The sequence below is a fragment of the Adiantum capillus-veneris genome, unplaced genomic scaffold (genome assembly GCF_014529385.1).
Source record: "Adiantum capillus-veneris isolate H3 unplaced genomic scaffold, ASM1452938v2 Hic_scaffold_937, whole genome shotgun sequence".
NCBI classification, from domain to species: Eukaryota; Viridiplantae; Streptophyta; class Polypodiopsida; order Polypodiales; family Pteridaceae; genus Adiantum; species Adiantum capillus-veneris.
The window spans coordinates 26,538-53,401 of NW_028221894.1; the positions used below are offsets into that span (position 1 = coordinate 26,538).

At 47.0% G+C, this 26,864-nt stretch overlaps 1 long non-coding RNA gene across 1 annotated transcript in view; it reads left to right on the top strand.

Moving 5' to 3' along the window:
• Positions 1–25,217, top strand: part of LOC147416475 (uncharacterized) — a 32,752-nt gene extending 7,535 nt beyond the window's left edge. The window contains exon 2 of the long non-coding RNA XR_015187509.1: positions 24,880–25,217. This is a non-coding gene — a long non-coding RNA (uncharacterized LOC147416475). The remainder of the gene's footprint in view (positions 1–24,879) is intronic.
• The last annotated feature ends 1,647 nt before the right edge of the window (positions 25,218–26,864 follow it).

The following is a 26,864-nucleotide window of genomic DNA, read 5'->3' on the forward strand; positions in this document are numbered from 1 at the left end:
GCCAATCGACGTGAGGTGGGAAAAAGCAACCTTGGTGTGAGCGCAAGGCCGCCAAGGGGTGCGCCCGCGGAAAAGAGCAGAACTCGGGTGAAGAGAAGATCCTTCTCTAACATAGATTGCAAGCGAAAGAAGAACCTCAAGAACGGAAAAACCTCAATAACCCAAGAACCTCAAGACCCCCAAGAACCTCAAAACCCTCAAGAATCCAAGACCCACAGGAACCCAAATTCCTCGTGAAGTTAAGAACCAAGATTTCAGTGGATGGTCATGACCCGAAGCGGAATGGATACTTCGCATGAAGGTGGTGAGTATGGGAGCGGCGAAGAAGAGTTGTCCCCACCAGAAGGTTTTTCCGACCCTCCCCCTTCCCCATCTACGCTAAGGATTGCACTAACTCCTATGGAGGTTTTGGAGAAGATGTTTATGGACAGGAAGCTAGAACGCGAAGCAAGGAAGTTAGAACGCGAAGAAAGAAAAGCAGAAATACAGCATGAACACGAAGCAAGAATGGCAGCCATAGAACATGAGCACAACGAAAGGAAAGCCGCCTTGTTCCGATTCTTTTTTTAAGTGCAGGCGCAGATGCAAGAGATTCGGTTAAAGGAGACTCTCTCAGTCTCTTCTTCTCCAAAGCATGACACACATGATTTGCATGATTATGATAAGCATGATGATTTGAATGACAATGATAAGCATGATGATTTGAATGATAATGACAAGCATGATGAATTGCATGACAATGACAAGCATAATGATTTGCATGAAGATGATGTGATTGTTGTAACAGACTTGGACACTCCAAGTCAAGAATCAATCACCACAACACCAAATAACCACTTCAAAACAATTCACAGATCACAATAGATTTGCACTAGCTCGGCGGAGTTCCGTGCCTAGAGATATTGGCCCCAAAGACTGGCGCCCCTTTGGGTATTTCTTTATGTATTAAATCAATGTCAGAGTACAAGAGAGCGGTTAGGGTTTCACTCTCAAACTCTGCGTTCAGATGCTCTACAGAGTGCAAGCACTCACCGCTTATTTAAAGTTTACAAGGGATGCCAATAGCAGAGCCCCAAAAGCTTCCAGTCCAAAAGCAGAATCTCTCTCTCACAAGCTCTCTTGAGCTCTTAACAAAAATAAAGCAAAATCTTTCTCTCTCTCTCACACAGTTGCATAGAGCAAATAAAGTAGTCAAATTGCGTCGCTCAAGCTGAAAATCAGCGCAATATCCGGGTTGCTTTTTCCATACGGTACCACGTGAGCATGCCAGCGCATTATCCGGAAATCATCTGCTGCTTTTAGGGTTAGGGTTAGGGTTAGGGTTTAGGACAGGTTTTAGGGTTGGGGTTAGGGTTTCTGGCAGATTTTAGGGTTTGCAAGTTTTAGGGTGAGGGTTTGCAGAATTAGGGTTTTTCAACAACAGTCAGGGCTAGGGTTTCTCGCATGCTCTTGGGCAGACACGTCATCACTTTGTGACATACCTCCCTCTTGAAAGCATTATAATTGCCCGCGATTACGCTTGCAAAACAGACAGAAGCCATAAACCGTCTTCGCAGACACTGACTGTTAGTACCTACGTACTAGGAAGACACATCTAGCACATGTACCAATCGACAGTCACATCACACGACATCACAGGACATCACTAGACATCACAGGACATCACATGACATTCAACATTCATTCGGATCATAGACCATGATTTATCGGCAATATAGTTAGCAATCACATCTAGGTCCAATCGGGACCTCATCGATGTCCGATTGACTAACCCCTATTGCAACCATGTCTATTCGAGATCAATTAGACCAAAATGCTGCAGTCATTTCGTCTATCGATCCCTGCACTTAAAAGAAGTCAAGAACACATCGGTATCATAATCAGGAATTCCATTTCGTAAAGTCATACAGCAGAATACTGTCAACTTTTAGTATCCTTGAAGCTCAAAGAGACATCAGTGACTCTAGTATCTAAATCAAGGCATCTGTTGACAAAGGAGCGGAGTGACTCCCCTCTTGTGCATCCCACTGCACCAAATCTCCGGCCAAGCTGAATTCTGCGTTCCATTTGGAGTAGACTATGCTAAACCAAAAGCATTGAGGTAAAGTTTCACAATATGAGGAGTATTTGCTAGGTCCTCCTCCTCCATCCACTTCGCATCCAATCCAGGATAGTTCTTGAACTTAACCAAGAACCGCCTCCGGACTTTACCTTTATTCTTCGTATCCTTATGTGCCCGTTTTCTTCCACTTCGGTTGCTCATTAGGCTCCCCATCATCAGGCACATCACCCTTAAAAGGTTTCAAGAGACTCACATGAAATGCATTGTGAATCCTCCAAGTATTTGGCAGTTTCAATTGGAAGGAGACATCATTTATCTTTTCAGTGATCTGGAAAGGTCCGTAGTATCGCATACTAAGCTTTGGAAAAAGCCTCTCCTTTCCCTTTTTCTTTCTTAGGTGTGCCTTCTCAAAACGTAAGAGCACCCAATCATCCTCCTTCAATTTCAAGTTGCGACAATGGCGATCCGCTGCCTTTTTCTGTCGTTCTTGAGACTTCTGCAAAGTCTCGCGAACCTTGGCAAAAGCCGTATCCAAATCTCGCGTATATTCATCCGTTTCGAAGATCTTATCTTTCGTGCTTAGGAAGGGTGGAACCTTCGCAGCACCTTCAACAATCTCAAATGGCGCCTTCCCCGTCGAAGAGTGTATCGTGTTATTGTAGGCAAATTCCACCAAAGGTAGGTACTTTTCCCATTGAGTCTTCTGATCCGAGATATAAGACTTCAATAAATCTAGAACCACTGAATTTCAAATCTCAGATTGCCCATCAGTCTGCGGGTGGAACGATGACGAGAACTGCAACCGCGTACCAATGTTCTCTCAAATTGCCTTCCAAAACAAACTCGTAATTCTGGGGTCTCTGTCGGAGACAATCGTCTCAGGCATGCCATGTAATCTGAAGATCTGGGCCACAAACAGTCTCGCTAAGTGATCCGGCTTGACTGTTTTCTTTACTGGAATGAAATGAGCCTGGTTGCTGAATCTGTCAATAACAATCCAGATATCATCGTGACCACTCTGTGTTCTCAGGAGATCAAAAATGAAATCCATTGCAATACTTTCCCAGGGGCGGGTGGGTATGGGTAAAGGCTGTAACAATCCTTGTGCTTTATGCCTGTCAAACTTGACCTTCTGGCATACTAAGCAACTGCGCACAAACTCTTGCACATCCTTTTTGAGTCTCGGCCAAAAGAAGTATCTCTCTATCCCTTTCATGTTGGTAGCAATGCCGCGGTGACCCGTAAAAGGTGGACAGTGGCATTCAGTCATAACCTTTTTCCTCAACGGCTGTGTAACGCACAACATGGTTTTTCTCATCAAGTAGCCTTCGCGAACGGAGTATCCTGCCACTGTCTCCCCATCCCGTATCCGTGTGAAAATATCTGCAAAATTTGTATCTGTGGCATACTGATCGACCGTATCCTCGAAGCTCCTATGATGTATCACGGAAATAGCCAGAACCAACGGCTTCCGAGACAAAGCATCTGCCACCACATTCTTTTGTTCTTGCACATGGACAATCTGGAAGTGAAACTGTGATAAGATGTTCGCCCACCGCATCTGCTTTTCCGAAAGCTGCTTCTGTGACAAGAAGTAGCGCAAACTCTGATGGTCTGTAAAGATAGTAAAATCCGCTCCGAGTAGATAATGCCGCCACTGAGTAAGAGCATGGATAACCGCCAAAAGCTCTTTCTCATAAATCTGTGCTGTCATCTCTGGCCTAGAGAACAATCGGCTCTCGTAAGCAATGACATGGCCTTCTTGCATTAAGACCGCACCCAGACTACGACCACAAGCATCACAATATACTTCAAATGACTTCTACAAGTCCGGCAAAGTCAAAACTGGTCCCGTAGTCAATTTCTCTTTCAATGTCTGAACGGCAGTCACCTCTATGGATCGCCACAAGAAAGGGGCTCCTTTCTGTGTCAAGATATGCAAAGGGGAAGCAACCTCTGCAAACTTTCGTATGAACCGCGTATAGTATGAACACAGTCCCAAGAAGCTTCTAGCTTCATGGACATTCTTCAAATCGGGCCAATCACGTATAGTCTCTATCTTGGCCGGATCCATTTGCACTCCTGCTACTGAGACAATGTGTCCCAAAAAGTGTATCTCTGGTAGGAAAATTCACTTTTCTTTGCATTAATCACTAACTTGTGATCTATGTTAGTACCTAGTTCTACACCCACTATTGAGCACTGACGACGTTAGTGGGGATGTCGTGGTATTTAGTCAATACTATGCATGATGGAGCTGATGGTTATATCGTTTTGTGGGTGACTACCATGGGTCTATACCTTGCACTTTCCTTAAGGGTGAATCTGCGCTTATCCTGGATTCATCTAGGTATATTTTTTAGTCGTATAGCGGACATGCAGACTTCACATTGTGAAGTTTTCGTCCGAGTTACGACCAGTTGATATTGTGCTAATTCTTTCTATCTTTTGTGGTGTGAATGCCCTATCAACTACCTCATTTGTGCTAATTTTTTCGATTTCATGCTTCTATTAGTGCTAGGCTTCATTATGGCTGAGTCTGCCCTTATCTCCGGAGTCATGACAGAAACTCAGTACGCTGAACTTTGTGTTGATGTATGCTCATGCGTGTGTGCGTGTGGTGTGTGTTGTGTTGGGGAGCATATGTTAGTACCTAGTTCTACACCCACTATTGGGCACTGACGACGTTAGTGGGGATGTCGTGGTATTTAGTCAATACTATGCATGATGGAGCTGATGGTTATATCGTCTTATGGGTGACTACCATGGGTCTATACCTTGCACTTTCCTTCAAGGGTGAATCTGGGCTTATCCTGGATTCATCTAGGTATACTAACTTGTGATCTCGTAATGCCTGAAAGACCTGAAGCAGATGATCTCTGTGTTCTGCCTCATTTTTGGAGGAAACAATGATGTCGTCAAAGAAAGTGCCAACAAATAGCCTGTACTCTCGAAAAATCCTGTCCATCATTCGGTTAAATGTTGCAGGAGCATTGGTTAAGCCAAAAGGCATCACCAAAAACTCAAATAACCCAAAACTAGTCCAAAAGGCTGTCTTGTAGACGTCTCCCGGCGCGATTTGGATCTGATGATATCCACTCTTCAGATCAATCCTGCTAAAGCCTGAGGATCCTTGTAACCTGTCGAGTATATCATCGATCCTAGGAATCGGAAATCTGTTCTTGATGGTGATTTTGTTGAGAGCTCTACAATCGATGCCCATTCTCCAAGATCCGTCTTTCTTCAAAACCAACTACACCGGGGAGCAATACGGTGAAGTACTAGGCTGGACAAGACCCTTTTCCAAGAGGTCTTTCACTTGGTTCATACTTTCTTCATTCTGTTCTCGGCTCACACGGTAAGGTGGCCGGTTCGGTGGTGTGCTTCTAGGTATCAGATCAATGGTATGATCTTCAGGACGAGCAGGTGGTAACTCGCCTGGTAGGCCTTCTGAGAAGCAATCGGCGTGAGAGTGGAGAAAATCTTGGTGTTCTTTATCAAGTTTAGACATATTTGTCCTATTCTTATCGCTCAATTCTTTCATAACGATCGAATAAACAAACAGACTGGATTTCATTAATTTTGAAATGGCCGAAGCCGACACAAGAGAGACAGACTCTTTAATATCAAATACAATGGTTCTGACCTTCTCTAATATCAAATACAATGGTTCTGACCTTCTCTGTAGTCAAAGTCGCTTTCCTCGCCCGATAATCGACCACGGCGTTGTTCTTGTGGTACCAGGGAATCCCTAAGAGAACATCACAACCTTCCAAAGGCATTATGAAGAAGTCCTCCCCAAATACCCCTGACAATGCAACCGAAGTTTGCCAATGACAGGTGTAATGGCTACCTCCTTGCTGGGTGCCGCTAGAACTGCCTCCGCAAGTGGTCCCATCCGATCGGGGGTGATCTCGAGCCGCGCCGCCAATTCCGGTGAAATGAAGTTGGCCTTGGCTCCTCCATCAAAGAAGATTAGGGCCTCTTGATCTTTCACTTTGCCCCAAGCTCGGCAAAGTTCTGTACTCTTGTCCATGGTGTTGGGATCGATACCCACACAATCTGGAACCAATCCTGTTTTGATCTTTCCTTTTCATCCACGTTCCTCAGCTGCTCTCGAACTCTCAGGCCTGTCGTCGTTCTTATCATTCTGTTCTTTCTGTACCTTTTTAGGGCACTTCGCGGAGATATGTCCCTGTTCCCCGCATCCAAAGCACTTCCCCTCCTTGATGAAGCGAGCTCGCTCCTGAGGAGTAAGCTTGGGTCGTGTATCCTTTTTCTCTGGGTTGCTCTTTTTCTTTCTACTTTCATTCCCAGAAGCCTGTTCGGCTCGTTGTGTCATGGCCTCATCTGTGAGGTAGGTCAGACTGCTAGAGTGATTGGCAAAGCCCCGCTTCGCATGACTCATCAACTCCTGAATAGAAGCTGACTTCTGCTCCAAGCAGTGATCTCGGATCTCTGTAGTAGACCCAAGTTGAACCGCTCAATCTGTTCTCTGAACGAGATCTTCTTGAATGAAGAGGCGGGTAGAAAAGAGCTCCAGAATCTCTCACAGTAAGCATTTTGTATCTTTCTTGGTCATCCGAAGATGGTTCCAAGCAGCTCGTATATCTCGTTCATACTCTTGCGTCAATCAAGAAGAAATAAAAAGCTTCTTAAATGTCAGCCATTTAATTGGCGCAGTCTTGTTTAAAAGAAGCATGGACCATCAAGTGCGAGCATTCCCCTTAAAATAAGAGGTAGCTCTTCGAATCTTGGAGTGCTCTGAAAAGCGTCCTCCCGCGAAGGCGATGTCAAACTGCTGTATAAAAGACAAAGCCTTCGAAGCATCTTTGTATCCTGAAAAAGTGTCAAATTTGATCGACTGTCCACCTTCCTTAAACTCTCGGACTTTCTTGCTTTTGTCTTCCAGAAAGTCATACTGGTTGGCTTTATAAAAATTCTTCTTGTTCGCATAAAATTTTCCGTCATCGGAGTTTGAAATGCCTGTAGACGAGTCCTCTGTAGAACTGTCACTCACTGGGCGAGACTAAGACTTCTTTGCCTTTTTCTTGCCCTTTCCGAAGCGTTGTTTCTTGCTTCGCTTTTTGCCTTTTCTGTCTTCTTCGCTCGAATCTAAAGAGCTAGAAGAACTGTCAGAAGAAGAAGAAGAAGAAGAACTGGGTACTCCTTCATAGCGAACATGCTTCTTCTGTTTCTTTGCTTTGTCAAATGTCGACTGACGACCCAAATACCCCGGGAAGTCAGTGCCTTTCTTCTGCTTTTTGCCCTTCTTTTTGGCTTCTTCTACGCGTCAAAAAGCTGAGCAATCCGTGCATCAACCACCTCTTCTAATTCCTTCTCTGAATATTGCTTGTGATTAGAAGGTTTCTTGAGAGCGGGTTTCGCGGGTGGTGTTGTGGTTTTCTGCCACTGCGCATGCACTTCCTGAAAAGAAGTCTCGCTCATATATTTTGCCAATTTCGGGTCCTTCGCAAAACCGAGCATCATCTTTGTTGCATCGCCGATCAATTGATGACGCTTCATCTCTCGTTGCTCCGCCTGAGTAGGCCGAGTCGGGCCATACTCTGCCGGAATCTTCGTTGTGATTCGTGTCCGCATCTCTAGATGCAGAGGGAGTCGACTGATCCTTGCGTAAAGCCATAGGTGCCGCGGAAAAAAAATTGGGGATCGATTTCCCATAGAAGAGAAATCGGCCGTGCTTTGATACCACTGTAACAGACTTGGACACTCCAAGTCAAGAATCAATCACCACAACACCAAATAACCACTTCAAAACAATTTATAGATCACAATAGATTTGCACTGGCCGGGCGGAGTTCCGTGCCTATAGATATTGGTCCCAAAGAATAGCGCCCCTTTCGGTATTTCTTTATGTATTAAATCAATGTCAGAGTACAAGAGAGCGGTTAGGGTCTCACTCTCAGACCCTGCGTTCAGATGCTTTGCAGAGTGTTAGCCCTCACCGCTTATTTAAAGTTTAAAAGGGATGCCAAAAGCAGAGCCCCAAAAGCTTCCAGTCCAAAAGGAGAATCTCTCTCTCACAATCTCAATCTCTCTCTCACAATCTCTCTTGAGCTCTTAAAAAAAATAAAGCAAAATCTCTCTCTTTCTCTCTCACACAGTTGCGTAGAGCAAATAAAGCAGTCAAATTGCGTCTCTCAAGCTGAAAATCAGCACAATATCCGGGTTGCTTTTTCCTTACGGTGCCACGTCAGCATGCCAGTACATTATCCGGAAATCATGTGCTGCTTTTAGGGTTAGGGTTAGGGTTTAGGACATGTTTTAGGGTTAGGGTTAGGGTTTTTGATAGATTTTAGGGTTTGCAAGTTTTAGGGTTAGGGTTTGCAAAATTAGGGTTTTTCAGCAGCTGTCAGGGTGAGGGTTTCCCGCATGCTCTCGGGCAGACACGTCATCACTTTGTGACAATTGTTCACAAGAATGATGGTTTAGTTATACTTTGTCTAGTAAAACTAACCTCATTGCAGATTCGATCATTCACAAAGAACCGATCTTGGCTCTTGCGTCAAGATCTAAAGAACCCCCTCGGGAAGAACCGATCTTGGCTCTCGAGTCGAGGTCCACAGAACCCCCACAAGAAGATTCGATCGATCACGAAGAACCGATCTTGGCTCTCGAGTCTCGAGTCGAGGTCCAAAGTACCCCCACAGGAAGTATTATGTGTACGAGTGATTAGTCAGCACGCATTGTTCGAGTGTTTCATTTGTGATGCTCTCCTGTATTTTAGTCACCGTCCTTATGTGATCCCTTTTCTTAGGCATGACATATTGTATGTTGAGCACAATTCACTCATGAATGAGCAAGGATGTATGCGGATGAAGATGAAATGTTTGCACCCAAGGAATTCACATTTCATCTCTCTTCCTTGGCATGACACAGTATCTGAAAGAGCACAAAAAGGATTGAGCATCAAGCATCGGCATTTCCATTGTGTTTTGCCACAGTTGATTGATTTAGATCAAAAAGACAAGTTCCGATTCCATTGTTTGCGTGTGTTTGATGAACGGTTTGACACTCCGTCTTTATGTTCATCTACATTGCATGCACAGTCTTTTAGGAAGACGAGTTTTTCCAGTCACTTTACATGGAATGGGTATGTTCATGTTTTTGTGTTGGAAGTGGTTTCAGGAATTTTCATCCTCGGAGATTCTTGAAGAAGGACGAAGCATGACTCTAGACAAAGTTGAAGCATTAAAGGAGCCACAGAAGACTTTGTGTCGCTTTCGACGCGGCCAAGAGAAGCAAGCGTTGCAGGCCTTTATGAAGTTCAAGTATCGCATGACCTACGCATCAGAGTGGGCCGACGAAGAGTCCTTTTCAGGATTCCGGATGCTATTGGCGATCTCCCTCGACGCCATACAGTTCGGTACCAGTACCTCACTTTGAAAAGGAGGGGATGTCACGTGACACATCCAACCCTATGTGTCCGTGGACAAGCTACAATATGACCAGGGTTCAGTTCAGTCAAGTCAATCTAGAATAGGAAGTGATCTGGCACTTTCGTGAGTCTGTTCGCAGACCGTGCATGTCCAGGCACTTAGATTAGATGCATATCCTCTAGTTGCACACAACATGATCATCAGATTCCAGTCAGAACCCATCAGGAGCATTTTTACAGTGCATAGACTTATTTTCCTTATTTTTGACATTTTTCACTTATTTATTAGGTGACTTTTGTTGGGAAACTGGGTAGGGCAAACTCAGGGAGTTAATATATAAAGAAACCTAGCGCTAGCACTTTCTGGCAGAAGAGGCAGCAGGAATTCCGGTTCAGCAGGAATTCCGGTTCAACAGGCAACTTCTCAGCAGGAACCCCCAAGCAGACCTAGTGTTTTTGCACCATCTGCAAGGCCTAGCATTTTTGCACCAGCATTTTTGCATTGCTGCAACTTGGCGACAGCAAGACCACAGGACAGCCCTAGCGTTAGCAGTTTGCATCAGCAGACCCATAGCAGATTGCATCAGATAGCAGAATTCAGCCCTAGCGTTTTTGGTTTGCAGATCAGCCTCGGTGTTTTGCAGATCCTTCGCGACGGAACACTTAGAAGCACCAGCATTTTCAGTTTTCAGCAGTCAGATACCGTACCGCAAGTCCCGAACCTCGCAAATCTCACCTTCCCGCAATAGATCCTCGCCGCACGGTCAGATCCAACGCAGTATTCAGCCCGGAAAACGCAGATTTCAGCATCTGCGTTTTCAGTGCGTCATCGTTGCATCGTCGTCATCGACATCGTCACCGACATAGAGTCGGAATTCAGCAGATACAAGATTTGCAGATTTCAGCCATGAGCGTTTTCAGATTTCAGCCCATCTCGTCGTCGACATCGTCGGCAAGTCCAAGCATTGTAGAGATTTGTGCAATCAATAGTAGACCGCTCTCGCCATAGAGAGTGGGGCCTTCGGAGGAGGGTTTGACAACATCTCTGGTGTCGTATTCTTCTCTCTCTATCTCTCAGTCTCAGCACCTTCATTCACAATGTTCACCACTTTGTTTGTGTCTATTGCACTCTCTCACTAAAGAAACGGAAGGCTCTCCCTTTCGTAAGTAAAAGGAACCTTGAGCATAGTTTGGAGCTCTCATCTTGAGCAAAGTTCAACATTCACTGCCGCTGCACCTTACACCGGGAGTTGAAACTATGTCGGAAACGGGTTCAAGCTCTGGAGTCGAGGAATGAGAAAGAACTACCACTTCGGGTGCAGGGGGTTTTTCTGTCAGAACAGTGTTCGGAATCTCGTCTACATATGAGAGAAATGGGACAAATATATTGAATTCGTCGTTGGCCATGTGGCTCGCATGCAGAGGAGACCCAGAAATCCAGCGCTGAGAAGAAAAGTAGCGTACAGTTTTGGGAATCGCTGGCTTGCAGGCATTATTAATTGAAGAGGTGTTCACATGGGGGTTAATTCTTTTGGGTAAATTTTGGGGTAGTTGGCTGGCCACTTTGGGTTTTACAAAATTTGGGGGTTTTTTATAACTCTTGCGCTGCTGGTATATGTAAAAAAAAACCAACGAAGCCAGCATGCAACGTTTGGGGAAAGGGTGCGCAAAACAGCCAGCAGATAAATGTCAAATGCTATCGCTTGGGAAGGGATTCGGCGCCAGAGCTATTTGCTCCCCAAGGGATGCGACCATTCGTAGGAGAAGTGGCCGATCACGATGACCTTTCGTTAGAAAGGGTGCGAGCATGGAAAAGCGAAAGGGTGCATAAGTTTGCCGGGTACATTGCACACACTGATGGCTGTCCCGTTCTGTTTATGTTGCTTTTATACGCGTAGAATTAAATCAGTTACCTCATACGTGTAGTCGAAGTGCACCATCTTTTCGTTGCTGCCATACAACTCCGGGAGAGGGGGGGGGAGAGGGTAGCGGCGAGGGTGAGAGGCTCACAACCTTCGGGTCCCAGCAAAAAAAATTGCTCTGATACCACTGTGAGGATTACTGGTGCTAATCCTATAATTAAGACTTAAAACTTCATACTTAAGATCAAACTGAGACTCAAGAGACTGAATGTGTGTTTGATTGATTAAATGAATGCTTTAAAACTCAGTACAATACGCTCTTTATATAGGAGACAAAGAGACACAAATGAAGAGACACGTCTCATAGTGAAGAGACATGACTTTAGACGTAAAGACACATCCTTTCGGTGAAGAGTTGCAACCATAATCGCAACCGTAGAGCGAAGGGGTGTGACTAGTCGTCGAAGGAGTGTGGCTTTTGGCGAAGAGACACGTCTCTTGAGCAAAGGGTCGTGACCATCCAAGCGTAGCTGCTCTCCTTGGCATGGCACTTTGCGTATCTGCAACTAGGAGTAGATGTAATACTGTAACATAATCACAATCGTGACAGGTAGGGTAATCCAAGATGTGGGAAAAGCCAGACTCAACAGTCTGCGCTGTTAAGGGCCTTATAGAAGAGGTGTGGTCATACCAAGCTGTCTGCATCGTATTCATCGTGTATGAAGAAGAGAAGCTAGAGTCTAGACTGAGCAGTCTGCGCTATGAAGATATCTGAGAAGAGGAAAGGTGTAAGGTGCAGCGGAAGTGAATGTTGAACTTTGCTCAAGATGAGTGCTCCGAACTGTGCTCAAGGGTTCCTTTTACTTACGGAAGGGAGAGCCTTCTGTTCCTTTAGTGAGAGAGTGCAATGGACACAAACAAAGTGGATGAACACTGTGAATGAAGGTGCTGAGACTGAGAGATAGAGAAAGAAGAATACGACACCAGAATGTTGTCAAAAACCCTCCTCCGAAGGCCCCACTCTCTATGGCGAGAGCGGTCTACTTATGATTGCACAAATCTCTACAATGCTTGGACTTGCGGACGATGTCGATGACGATGAGGACGACGACGAGACGGGCTGAAATCTAAAAAAACGCTAAGTCTAGGGCTGATTCCGTAGCGAAGATTCGCAAAAACGCTGAGGTTGATCTACAAACCAAAAACGCTAGGACTGAAATTTGTCTTTGCTGAGGAAACTGCTAAGGCTAGGGCTGATTTGCTATCTTTGGGGAATCTGCTATTGCTAGTGTTGATCTGCTGTGTCTTGTGGTCGCCAGGCTACTGCAATGCAAAAACTCCAAGGGCTGATCTGTGGTTGCAAACGCTAGGCCCTTGCTGCTGTGTTGCAAAAATGCTAGGCCTGTTGGGGTCCTGCTGAGAAGGTGCCTGTTGAACCTAAGTTCTTGTTGCCTCTTCTGCCAGAAAGTGCTAGCGCTAGGTTTCTATATATACAAACTTAGTAAATTTGGCCTACCTAGTTCCCAACAAAAGTCACTTAAAAATAATAAGTGAAAAATGTCAAAAATAAGGAAAATAGGTATATGCAATGTAAAAGTGCTCCTGATGGGTTCTGACTGTAATCTGATGTTCATGCTGTGTGCAACCAGAGGATATGCATCTAATCTAAGTGCCTGGACATGCACGGTCTGCGAACAGACTCACGAAAGTGCCAGATCACTTCCTATTCTAGACTGACTTGACTGAACTGAACCTTGGTCATATTGTAGCTTGTCCACGGACACATAGGGTTGGATGTGTCACGTGACATCCCCTCCTTTTCAAAGTGAGGTACTGGTACCGAACTGTATGGCGTCGAGGGAGATCGCCAATAGCATCCGGAATCCTGAAAAGGACTCTTCGCCGGCCCACTCTGATGCGTAGGTCATGCGATACTTGAACTTCATAAAGGCCTGCAACGCTTGCTTCTCTGGGCCGCGTCGAAAGCGACACAAAGTCTTGTGTGGCTCCTTTAATGCTTCAACTTTGTCTAGAGTCATGCTTCGTCCTTCTTCAAGAATCTTCGAGGATGAAAATTCCTGAAACCACTTCCAACACAAAAACATGAACATACCCATTCCATGTAAAGTGACCGAAAAAATACTATTCCTTCGAAAAAACTGTGCATGCAATGCAGATGAACATAGAGATGGAGTGCCAAACCGTTCATCAAACACACACAAACAATGAGATCGAATCTTGAATTTTTGATCTAAATCAATCAACTGGGCAAATCACAATGGAAATGCCGATGCTTGATGCTCAATACTTCTTGTGCTGGCACGACTGTGTCGTGCCAAGGAAGAGACATGGAATGTGACTTCCTTGAATGCATACTTTTCAGCTTTTCATGAAAAATCCGCATACATCCACGCTCATTCATGAGTAAATCGTGCTCAACGTACAATATGGCATGCCTATGAAAATGGATCACATAAAGACGCTGACTAAAATATAGGAAACGATCATGAATGAAACACTCGAAGAATGCGTGCTGACTAATCACTCGAACACATAATACTTCCTGTGGGGGTTCTTTGGACCTAGGCTCAAGAGCCAAGATCGGTTCTTCGTGATTGATCGAATCTGCAATGAGGTTAGCTTCATTAGAAAAAGTATCAACTAAACCATCATCCTTGTGAACAATCACATCTGGATCATGCAAACCATCATGCTCGTGAATAATCACATCTTTTTCCTGCAAATCATCATGCTTGTGAGTAATCACATCTTGATCATGCAAATCATCATGCTTGTCATCATCATGCAATTCATCATGCTTGCCATTATCATTCAAATCATGCGTGTCATGCTTTGGAGAAGACGAGACTGAGAGAGTCTCCTTCTCTTGAATCCTGTCAATCTTCGCCTACACATTAGAAATGAGAGATGAAGAATGAACAACTTGCTCCCCACGAATGACAATGGGAGAGTCACTTTTAGCATTGAAAGTGAATGTACTAGCTGCCCAATCAATGAGAGGGTTATGCTCACGAAACCATCGAATGCCTAAAAGCATACACATTCTGAGAGAGGAGAGACTACAAATTTTCTACGGAAGGACGCTTGTTGGACAGTGAACAAAACATCAAGGCACTCTTGTGCGATGAGAGAGTCCATACCGGGAGCGAAGCCCGACACCTCGAAAGGAGATGTCTTGCTAACCTCCAAGCGGGCTCTTTCGACAAGAGAGTCACTAATCACATCAGGCATACTACCAGGGTCAAACAATATGACAAAACACTGACCATTCACATGATCATAACACTTAATGAGAGACTCATCAATGGGAGGATCATGAGAGATTTGGGTCACACTCGTGTTCTCATTTATTGCATTGGCAGAGAAAGTGGGTTCTGTGGTTTAGTGTCTTTAGATCCAAGCTTAGGATATGTTCTTTTTATGTGACCCTTAATATGACAATGAAAACAACGACCTTCCTTAGAATAAGTGCTTTGCTCTTCCGACGTGATGTATCCTCCTAAAATTTCTTGTTCTACCTTTTCACATGGAGTGAGCTTAGGTTTAGCAATTGTGTTAGCCTTACCCTTAGGTTCATTTGGAGAGTTCTTTTCAGAGAGAGTATTGGAAGATTGGTTCGAAGAGTTACTATTCTTACCATTCTTACCGTTCTGAGGGTTCTGCGAAGTCTGAGAGGTACTTGTGGAAGTCTTATTTTCCTTAGGCTTTCCCTTGTTGTGCTTCATCTCTTGTGCGAGAGCAATCGCTACCGCCTTGTTGAGATCGATTGGGTCGAGGACTTCGATATCAATCTTGATATAGTCGTCCAACCCGAAAATGAAATGAAAGCCTCTTTGCGCTCATCATCCGATTTGCGTAATTGGGTGCCGAGCTGCAAAACACGATTAGAGAAAAACATAACTGGCATACCATTTTTCTTGAGACTGCGCCAATCGTCTTTCAACCGTGCTAGGTACTGTGGGGGCGTAAACAGCGCCTTGAGCTTGTCTTGGAAGTCGGCCCAATTGAAGGAAAGGGGCGCGCCATCCTCGGCTTCCTCTAGGTGCGCAGCCAACTGTGCCTCTTGCCATGCGTGGTACCAATTGATGGCATCACCGACAAGGTACATAGCTGCCGTCAAAACCTTGCTATTTCCTGTCTTCTTAGCTGTCGCAAAATAAGCATTAAATTGATGCAACCAAGAATGAATAATCGTAGCATCCATCTTACCATCATACTTACTGAAATGGATATTCTTTGTAACGGGTTTGTTGGAGTCCGAATCTCGGCTTGCGCCACTGGATGAACTACCAATATCTTTGGCCGGCTTGGACTTCGAGGCGAGAACCTGTTGAACCAATTCTTGCATGCATAGTTCTCTCTGTGCCTCACGATCGGCCTCCAAGGCCGCTCGTCTTTCTTCGGCTGCCTCCTTTCTTTGTGCTTTTCTTTCTTTTCTTCCTTGACCGCTCGTCGCGCTTCGCGGTCGAAGGTTTCCTGTCTGGTTTGGCGTTCGTGCTCCATGGCAATGCGATTCCCTTCTAGTTGTGCCATCGCAACGCGATTCGCTTCTTGTTGTTGTGCCATCATGTCCATCATCGACTTGACCAAAACCTCCATAGGATTTGGTACAACCCGTGGCGTAGATGGGGAAGGAGGAGGGTCAGAAAAACCTCCTTGGTGGTGAGATTCTTCTTCGCTACTATCATGCCCATCACCTCCATGCGAAGTATCCATTCCGCTTCGCGTGATGACAATACACTGTGATCTTTGGTGCTTAAGTTCACGAGGAACTTGGGTTCTTGTGGGTCTTGGGTTCTTGAGGGTCTTGAGGTTCTGGAGTCTTAAGGTTCTTGAGGTTCTTCGTTAGCTTGCAATCTGTGTTAGAGAAGGATCTTCTCTTCACCCGAGTTCTGCTCTTTTCCACGGGCGCACCCCTTGGCGGCCTTGCGCTCACACCCAGGTTGCTTTTTCCCACCTCATGTTGATTGGCCGGCCGCTAAGTGCACGGTCCGCTCTTAGTGAGTGAAAAGAGGCACAAGGGTAGGCTGGATGAGCACTTCTTTCTTGGGTTTCCTGTCACTCTTCAAAAACACGATTAGGAATTGACATGCCCAAGAGGACTTGGGTTACGTGTGACCGCAACAAGCAAAAAAAATTTCTGTGGTTCATTCCTTGAGTGATACAGAACACTGCCAAAGCTCTGATACCAATGTAAGGTGCAGCGGAAGTGAATGTTGAACTTTGCTCAAGATGAGTGCTCCAAACTGTGCTCAAGGGTTCCTTTTACTTACGGAAGGGAGAGCCTTCCGTTCCTTTAGTGAGAGAGTGCAATGGACACAAACAAAGTGGATGAACATTGTGAATGAAGGTGCTGAGACTAAGAGATAGAGAGAAGAATACGACACCAGAATGTTGTCAAAAACCCTCCTCTGAAGGCCCCACTTTCTATGGCGAGAGCGGTCAAATTATGATTGCACAAATTTCTACAATGCTTGGACTTACCGACGATGTCGACGACGATGAGGACGATGACGAGACGGGCTGAAAGCTGAAAATGCTAAGCCTAGGGTTGATTCCGTCGCGAAGGTCTGCAAAAACATTGAGGTTGATCTGCAAACCAAAAACGCTAGGGGCTGAAATTTGTCTTTGCTGAGGAAACTGCTAACGCTAGGGCTGATCTGTTGTCGTTGGGGAATCTGCTATCGCTAGGGCTGATCTACTGTGTCTTGTGGTCGCTAGGCTACTGCAATGCAAAAACGCCAAGGGCTGATCTGTGGTTGCAAACGCTAGGCCCTTGCTGGTGTGTTGCAAAAATGCTAGGCTTGCTGGGGTCCTGCTGAGAAGGTGCCTGTTGAACCGAAGTTCCTGCTGCCTCTTCTGCCAGAAAGTGCTAGTGCTAGGTTTCTATATATACAAACTTAGTAAATTTAGCCTACCTAGTTCCCAACAGAAGTCACATAAAAATAGTAAGTGAAAAATGTCAAAAATAGGGAAAATAGGTTTATGCACTATAAAAATGCTCCTGATGGGTTTTGATTGTAATCTGATGATCATGCTGTGAGCAACCAAAGGATATGCATCTAATCTAAGTGCCTGGACATGCATGTCTGCGAACAGACTAACAAAAGTGTCAGATCACTTCCTATTCTAGACTGACTTGACTGAACTGAACCCTGGTCATGCTGTAGCTTGTCCACGGACACATAGGGTTGGATGTGTCACGTGACAAAAGGCCAGACCAATCTGTCTGCTCCGTCTTGCTTGTATCTCTTGCCTCCAATCCTCCGGTGTCAACCAAAACAGAATAATCGCGTCTGCTCTCAATGTGAATGAGCTGAAAGTGGCCTACTACCTAGGTCGGGGGATAAGTCTGCTCTAAGGTTACCAAGGGTGAGTGTAAGCAACTCTAAAGGTAGCAATCCAAATGATCAGGAGTGTAGAAGAGCAACTCTACTACCATCCAAGCCAAGCTTTGGGTCCCTCATCTTGCGGGTAAACTCTCCAAGAGAGTCCAAAGCACTGGAGTCTCACTTCAATTTGTAGATCCAAGCAATGAACTTGTCCAAGAAGAGATCCAAGATCCTCTCCCTAAGTCCATATAGATGCTCCTGTGTAAGCAAGTGATCTGACGTGTCGAGGTCAAGTGGTAAGTGTCTGTCCACCCAAGATGGTGGTGTCTTCTCTGGGAATGTCGGAATCCCATATGCCATGAGCATGGCCATATCTTGTGTCAACTCCTCTGATGAGTGCATATGTGTGTCCATAGCAAACCACAAGTCACTACCCCCTCTGGAATGCGCAACTGCCGATGGCTGGAATGAATGGATCTCCCAAGGATCGTACGCCCGTAGATGATCAAGCTGATGTCGAAGATACCGTGTATTGCAGTAGTCACTGAAAGACCGCATGGGCCACCACCGGATGGTGCAAGCCAAGAGGCTGCTGTCCACCAAAAACGCAACTGCGAGGTAATGAAAACGCTGCTGTCCAGCGATTTTCAGCGTGCTCGTACGCTCCCGACATGGTCCGGAGTGGTGCAGAGGGTCTGGGGAGGATGGGGAATCAATGTCACAAGCCTTGGTGGACTGAAAACAGAGAAAAAACAGCAGGTGTATATGGCTGAAATCTGATGATATGAAGAGGATTAGGGCCGGCAAGGCACTGGATGCCAAGGCGGGTAGTAGGCAAGATCCATGGTGGGTGTGGCTAGCGCTCCCCCTCTCTTGTAAAAATGATGGTGAATCAGCCAAAAACGCAGATCTGGCCAAAAACGCAGGTAGGAGGAGGCAATTTTGGCGATGAAAAGCCCGTCTTGGTGTAAAAACGCTGGCAGATTTGATCCCTTGGGAGAGAGAACCGATGCGGAAAGGTGATACACCCAAACTATGAAGAGCTTGAGCTCTGATACCATGTGCGCGTGCACGAGCGCGGAAGCGAGAGAGAGAGAGAGAGAGAGAGAGAGAGAGAGAGAGAGAGAGAGAGAGATGAGAGAGAGAGAGAGAGAGAGAGAGAGAGAGAGAGAGAGAAAGAAAGAAAGAAAGAAAGATATCTTTTTAAAAGATTTTTAACGTCTATGTCAGGCCGAAATCGCCTATGAGACAAATCAAATGTACATGGCGTGTATGTCATCCGTCTATCGGAAAGACAAATGAACCAAAACTGATACAAAACTGAACTGAATGTAGGTAATGGAGTATCTGAGGAGGGATGGGGCTCTATCTCTAGGGGTACATGCATGTCTATATGCTCAAGGTAGTACAATCATGAGAATGCATCAAGCTCTCTAGCTCCATCCTGTACAAATGGGGGGATGTAAGATGTGGTACATGGGCGGGGCTGGTGCCAAGGCTACCCGGATGAAAGCTGTCGGGTCGGCCCTAATCTGAGCTACTCGCTCCTCAGTGGCACGGCGCTCCCGGGCTCGGATCTCCTCGATCTGTCGGTGGTGGGAACTCACGCCCCTGTAGCCTGTGACTCGTGGTCGTCGTCTAGCTCGGTTCACCTCCGCCTGTGGGAGTGTCACTCCTCTCTGAGTATCTGGTGAGGTAGGGGTGGCAATCCTCTGAAAGAAGTCTGTGAGCTGCGACTGTCTCCCCTCTGTCTGTGTAGCTGTGCGTGGCTGTAGTAGTGTGTCCCGATGGCTCTGTATCTCTAGTAAGAAACGTCCGAGCTGTCTCTGATCTCGAGAGTCCATGATCTCTCGGAGAGTGGGCTGTCCTCTGAATAAGGCCTCATACCTGCCTCTGATCTCAGTGTATGCTCTGCATCTACATACAAAGTGCTCCTCACTCTCCACCTCCTCTGTGCAGGCTCTGCAGACTCGCTCCTCCCTGGGAACACCAGTATGTCTCCCGATCTCAATCTCTAACCTGTGTGAAGCCACTCTCAGCTGACCAATCGCCACCCGTGAGCTATGTGGCATATATGTGTCCATATAGCGTGGTCTCTGTATGAACCCCCCAGACAATATGGTGAGAAACTGGTCTCTGTAATCTGACATCCTCGTCCCCAAGCCAGGTGACTCCCAGACTCTCCTAGTGTATAGCTGCCACAGATCCTGTCTCAATACCAAGTTTCTCTCACTGCGAGAGAGGTGAACAGATGGTGAGTGGGGGTCGTACTGGAATGGTGGTAGGCTCTCCATGTCAAGACCGTGTCCCTCAAACCATGCTCTGACCTGTGAGTACCAAGCTCTCGCATGCCCACTCTCTGATAGCTGTATAGCTGCCTCAAATGCTCTACGAGTAAGTCTGTCAGGAGGTAGCTCTCTCATCCTCTGGATGAAGCAGACTGTCTGGAATAATGCCTCTACAACCATAGGTGGTGTGGCGAGCTCGGCTCTAATAATGTCATGTGGCACTGTCTTCTTGCTGCGGAGCAAGCGTGAGATCATACATACCTGTGGCCTCTCAAGTTGTGTCCACTGGTCATCTGTCAATCCTGGTGCCCATACTGCCGCCGAGTACATCAGGGCCGGGGTGACTAAGGTGTCAAAAAGCCAGCCCTTCGTGCGGGGCTCCTGAAAGTGTGCCTGGTGGCATCTCCGCTCTAGCATGGTCAGAGCTGCATATCCTCGGGTGAGCCTGTCAGCAGCAGCCTGCCTCATAGTGAAGGGTCCTGGTAGGCTGGTGAATGTGATGCCAAGATAGACATAGGAGGTGACTACATCAACCTGTCCTCCTGCTGCTGTGAAGGTGGCAGCGCTCCTCACTGCACTGGATGTGTGAAAGATCATGACCTTGGTTTTGCCAAGGTTCACAGTCAACCCCTTGTGTGTGCTGAATTCGTCCAAGGCCTCAAGATGGCGTTGCAAGCCCTCGGGTGACTCTGAAATCAACACAATATCATCAGCATATAACATGATGTGGACCGGAGTACCTGCCAAGTCGCTCCCCTCTCCCCCTGCTCGTAGTATGTAGTCGGAGATCTCGTCGATGTAGAGCCCAAAGAGTGTCGGGGAGAGTGGGCATCCTTGCTTAACACCAATGGTGCTAGCAATGGTCTCTGAAAAGCCGCCTGGGCAACGAACTCGACCCGTCACCCTCTCGTAGAGAGTATATATGGCCCAAATCATCTCTGTCGGTACCCCAATGCTGTGAAGGCGCTGGAAGAGTCTCTCGCGTGGGACTGTGTCAAAGGCTTTGCGGAAATCCACAAAGCAGCAGTAAAGCCTCTTCTTCCGCGCCTTTGCCCCATCAATGAGGCAGCGCAGAACGAAGATGTGGTCAGTGGTGGAGAAAGCTCGTCTGAAACCTGCTTGGCCTGGAGCTCGTAAACCCTCGGTCTCTGCGTAGCAGCTAAGCTGTGCCTCAAGTACTGCTCCATATAGCTTGGCCATCGTGTGGCCGATCATAATAGTCCTGTAGTTCCCTGGGTCCAGGGTGTCGCCAGATTTGTGGATAGGCACTATGGTGTGCTGTGTCCACTCCTCTGGGAAGCCCTCCCCTATAGCCCGGTTGAAGACATGTGCAATCAACGGGGCTATAGTGGAGGCCGCATAAATGATGTGCTCACTCTGTAATCCAGTGTGGTCAGCTGATCGTCTGTGCTGCATGCGGCGTATGGCCCTCTCTACCATCTCTGCTGTAAAGAAGGAGGAGCACGTGGGGCGTGGCTCATGTGGCTGTGGGATAGGAGGCTGCCCTGGCACCTCATAGAGGCGCTCTGCATAATCATGCCATATCTGTGGATCCTCAATAGCTGTGGTCGGACGTGGCTCGCGCAGGGTGCGCCATGCCGTCGCGCTATCTATGCTCATGAATAGGCGGTATAGCTCAAGCTCCTGTGCCTCTTCGAATGCTCGCCGCTTTTGGCGTGTCAGCGTCTTCATATCTCGTCTGGCCTCTCTCTCTGTGATCTCTCCTAAGGCTCGCCGTGCACGGAGGCGTCGGTATAACTCTCTGCACTCATCATCATACCAGCGGTTCTGAGGCATAGTCCCGGGGGGGGAGTGCGTCCTGTGTGAATGGTGTGTGGAAAAGAGCTAATAGCTGAAGTGTGGAGAACGGAAGAGATATGTGATGTGAGAACTGAGAGTGGTGTGGATGGGTGGAGGAGGCATAGGCCATGCTCGACCTCGGCTGAGTAAAGAGAGGCTAGCTCATGTGTGAAATGGATGGTGGTGTGTGGAGTGTGTGCTGTGGAGCTATGTGGGGGTATCTCCGGTGATGGAGAAAGAGAGGTATGTGTGGTCGGCTCCGATGGGTATGGGTGGAATGGTGAAGGATGTGATAAGGTGTGTAGCCTCCCTGGGTCCCAGAATATAGTCGACTGTACTCCCCCCTCCCTCTGTAACTCCATGTGGCATACAAGTCAGGCCCCCTGAGGTGGGCCACTGGTCCATCCCGTTATAAATAACGAGACGGTGCTGGGAGCCAAGTCGAAGTAGGTGTCGTCCGTAGGCTGTGACTGGAGCTCTGTCTGCTGTATCTCTCATAGTAGCCTCCTCATCTAGAGTGTGTAGTGCCTCTGGGTCCTCGTGGTCATATGTCTCACACTGCTCACTGCGCGTACGAGCATTGAAGTCTCCCATAAGGAAGACTTCACCCAGTGTGGAGTACTCCATAATCTCCTCCGTGAGGCATCCGTACGGTGACTCCTGCTCAATAGGGGCGAATCTGGAGCCTGTGGGAGCAAAGTAGCAAAGGGCAATGTAGACGATCCTGTCTCGTGAGAGCTCGAGGCGAATCCACATGTATCGGGCCTGTGGGTCCCGGGCAGCAATCTGTAGTCTGTTGTGAAGCCCCTGTCTAAAAAGTATAGCCACTCCTCCTGAACCGCGAGTGGTGTGCTGGCGCATACATCCCCGATGTAGAGACTCCCATTGGAAACCATGTATCTGTGGTAACCCTCTCTCTGGGCTCTCGTGTGTCTCTGTAAGTAGAATGATGTCTCGACCTCTCATCACCTCCTCAAGTCTCTCTGGGTGTGTCCATAGGTCTCCATTGCAATTCCAAACCGTGACATGAATCTCCTCGTGTGTCCCACAGGCCGCGAGTCCCTATGCGATGGCCTTGCCATCAATGATAACCCTACCATCTCGATATACTGCCTTCTTCCCTTCTTTGCGGGCCTGGTGGACTCTAGGCATGCACGTGCGGCGGTGATCTTGTTGCATCTTTGTGAGGTCATCATCAAGATAAATCGGGGGGCCTTCTAGCCCTCTCAAGATGACCCTCTTTCGGAGGAAAGAAGTTCGAGACTCCTCGGAGGCGAATTGGAGGATGAGAGCTCTCTTCTTTGGATCTTTGCCGGCTCTCCAAACTTTGGAGAAAGGGATCTCTTCTTCCTTGTATCCCACTTTCTTGCATAAGGCTTTCCCATCGCTCTCGGGTGTGGACCCTTCTTCTTCTTTGATGCCGGTCACTCGCACATTGAGACGGCGAGCTTGTCGCATTTTCTCCTCCTCGATGGTTGTGTGTACGATGAGTACCTCATCTTTTTGGGCTTCCTCTCTTGCTACCTTCTTGATATTCTTTTTGACCACTTCGACCCATCCTTCTTTGGTGGCTTCTAATTTGTCCTCAATGCTTGCGGTGAGGGCTTTGGTGATCTCCTCCTTGAGGGCTTCCTTAGCCTCCTCTTTAATCTCTCCTTCCTCGGGGGTGAGGGATGTGATGGAAGCATGAAGGAGGTCGATTTGTGCCTTCATCTCTTCTTGCTCTTTCCTCCATCTCTCCCTCTCCTTCTCGTTCTCCCGTGCCCTTCTCTCCTTCTCCTCTTTGAGGTTTTGGATTTCCGCTCTCATGTCCTCTTTCTTCGTTCCATAGCTTGATGAAGGTGGCTTTCTCCTCCCTCCATATCTCTCTCTCCATCCACCATTCTTTCATGTCCTTCTCCAATTGTGCAAGCCTCTTGTTCGTGAGCATGAAGGTTGTCTTCATTGTCGATTTCGGCGTCTTGATGATGGGGGAAGACATAGTTGTATTCGGAGCTACCCTCTCTTCATATTGTGAAGAAGAGGGGAGAAGGGGAGTACGTGTATGTATGCGTGTATGTGTGTAGTGTGTGTGTGGGTATGTATCCGTGTGTGTGTGTGTGTGTGTGTGTGAGAGAGAGAGAGAGAGAGAGAGAGAGAGAGAGAGAGAGAGATGGTTGTGTGACCGGGAGAGAGGAGGGGCTGCGTGAGGGGGAGGCTGGGGGGGGGGGGCAGTTCAGCAGCAGGCGGCAACAGCAGGCGGGGGCAATGGCGGGAGCGACGCAACAGGGGGAGTCGGCAGCGAATGGCAGCGGCGGCAGGGCGGCGGTGGCAGGTGGGGCTGCAGCAGCGGCTGTGCCGCGAACTGCTACAGCTGGGGGTGGGCAGCGCGCGCGAGAGAGAGAGAGAGAGAGAGAGAGAGAGAGAGAGAGAGAGAGAGAGAGAGAGTAGACACAACAAACGCTAGATCTCGAAGAGGGGGCGATCAGCCCCCATGACTACCAAAGCAGGAAGACCCTGTCTATACAATCAAATGTGTGTGATTTATGATTGAGAAGTGGGCACCCCCTCCTGGCCCCATATATAGGTGCCCAAGGGGGAGGTCGAGCAGTGCATGAGATGTCCCCATGACCCAGCATGGAAAAATATAGGTGAGTAGGGTGCCTGGACAAGAGAGAGGCGCCGGTTCAGAAGTGGGCGGCCAGACAATGCAGTCTAGATGCATATGCTATGGGTGGCCAGCCCGGGCGCACTAACCGTACATGCATGCCCTAGACCTGTGAAGCAGCAGAGTCGTGTAATTCTAACAGAGATCAGCCCTTGCATTTTGCAGTTCATCCGCATAAAGCATCAACATTCAATATTCAGCATTTAGCCGTTGTATCATCAGTTGTGCAAGTAATCAAAGCAAGTACTTGCTCTGGCAACAGAGCAATGGGGCGGGCCCTTGAGGGTGGTTGGGACCTGACATGCATGCGGTGTTGTCTGTGTGTGTCTCTCTCTCTCTCTCTCTCCCCTTCCTTTTTATTGTGTTCAATTCTCTCAATTGAAGTAAGGTAACTTTGTGTTTGTGTGAAGTACTATATCTAAGCTAAAATCTTCAAATCTTTTGTTGTACTTGACATTGGTATCAAAGCTTTGGATGTGCTTCGGCTTCGTGAACCCAAGGAAAGAATCAAGGAACCAAGAACCCAAGGAACCTATGTAATAGACTTGGACACTCCAAGCCGAAGATCTAATGTAACACGTGAGAAAATTGAAAGTATGAACAGTGGCCAGCCCGGAGGCACACTAACCGTACATGCATGCCCTAGACCTGTGAAGCAGCAAAGTCGTGTAAGTCTAACAGAGATCAGCCCTTGCATTTTGCAGTTCATCCGCATAAAGCATCAACATTCAGTATTCAGCATTTAGCCGTTGTATCATCAGTTGTGCAAGTAATCAAAGCAAGTACTTGCTCTGGCAACAGAGCAATGGGGCGGGCCCTTGAGGGTGGGTGGGACTTGACATGCATGCGGTGTTGTCTGTGTGTCTCTCTCTCTCTCTCTCTCTCTCTCTCTCTCTCTCCCCTTCCTTTTTATTGTGTTCAATTCTCTGAATTGAAGTAAGGTAACTTTGTGTTTGTGTGAAGTACTATATCTAAGCTAAAATCTTCAAATCTTTTGTTGTACTTGACATTGGTATCAGAGCTCTGGATGTGCTTCGCTTCGTGAACCCAAGGAAAGAATCAAGGAACCAAGAACCCAAGGAACCTATGTAATAGACTTGGACACTCCAAGCCGAAGATCTAATGTAACACGTGAGAAAATTGAAAGTATGAACAAAACTCAAAGAGGGACAACATGGCATGGCAGAGTGCCTCGCCCCAAGAGACTGGCCTTAGAGACTGGCGCCCCTTCTCGGTATTTCTATATTATTAAGCTTCACAAAGTACAATGTCTGAAGGTCCTCTTCTCTCAGTAGTGCTCCCAAGCTAATTTGCAGGGGAGAGGCCCTAAAAACTTATTTATAGGCTTGGGTCTTCCAAAAGCAGTTTACATGAAAAGCGTCAAATTTAAAAGCATCCTGCCCCAAAAGCTAGCGCCAAGAACTCCTAGCACAAATCGCGGAAATCCGTACGGCCTGCCACGTTAGCAGGGCAAATCGTGGGCGTCCATACAACTGCCATGTCATTAGCCTTCTACACAATTTTTGGGGGGTGAGAGAGTGGGCCTGCTTTATTTTTAATGGCTTGTGTTTGTCACAAACGGGAGTGCATAACAATCTAAAATATACTCTGATAAATAAAATTTATCACTTAATACTGAAGCCAATGGATATAGAGAGAAAGAGTGAGAAGATCGATGCTACAGATTTGGACATCCCAAGTCAGAAATCTAGCACGACACACGAGAGAATCACTTAAAACACTCCATAAAATTTTATCACAGTTCAACTAGAGTCGACGTGGCCCTGCGTAGTTCCATGCCCAAAGGTATTGGCCCCAGAGTGTGGCATCCCTTTCAATATTTATTTTTATGTTAATGCTTGAGCAAAGTTACAAATCCGAGGGTCCTCTGTGCTCAGTGCTATCTTGCAAAATCTGAGAAAGTACCCCTAAGTACATATTTATAGACCCTGGCCTTCAAACTCAAAAGCAAGTACATGAAAAGCTTAAAACTTAAAAGCTTCTTGGCCCAAAAGCAGCCAACGGAAAACGTGGAAATCCGTATAGCTATGCCACGCCAGCATATCAACGCAATTCTCATTCTCGGGATTTCCGTACCACTCTGTCACGTCAGCATAACATCGTAAAATCCGGGTTTCCCTACTGCCATGCCATCATTTTGTGACATACCCCCCTCTTGAAAGAATTGTAATCGCCCTCGATTCCTGCAAATCAGACATAAGCCATAAACAAGTTTCAATAGACACCGACTCTAAGTACCGACACACTAGACGACACAAATCCAGCACTTGCAGAAAGACGATAGTCATTGAACATTCACATCACATTCAAATCATATCACATAAAATCCATCCAGAAGGAAACCTGGCAACGTGTTTAGGCAGTCTACTCATCAGACATTCCTCATGAATACGCCATTAACATCACCACGCCCAAAACTCATTTATACTGCT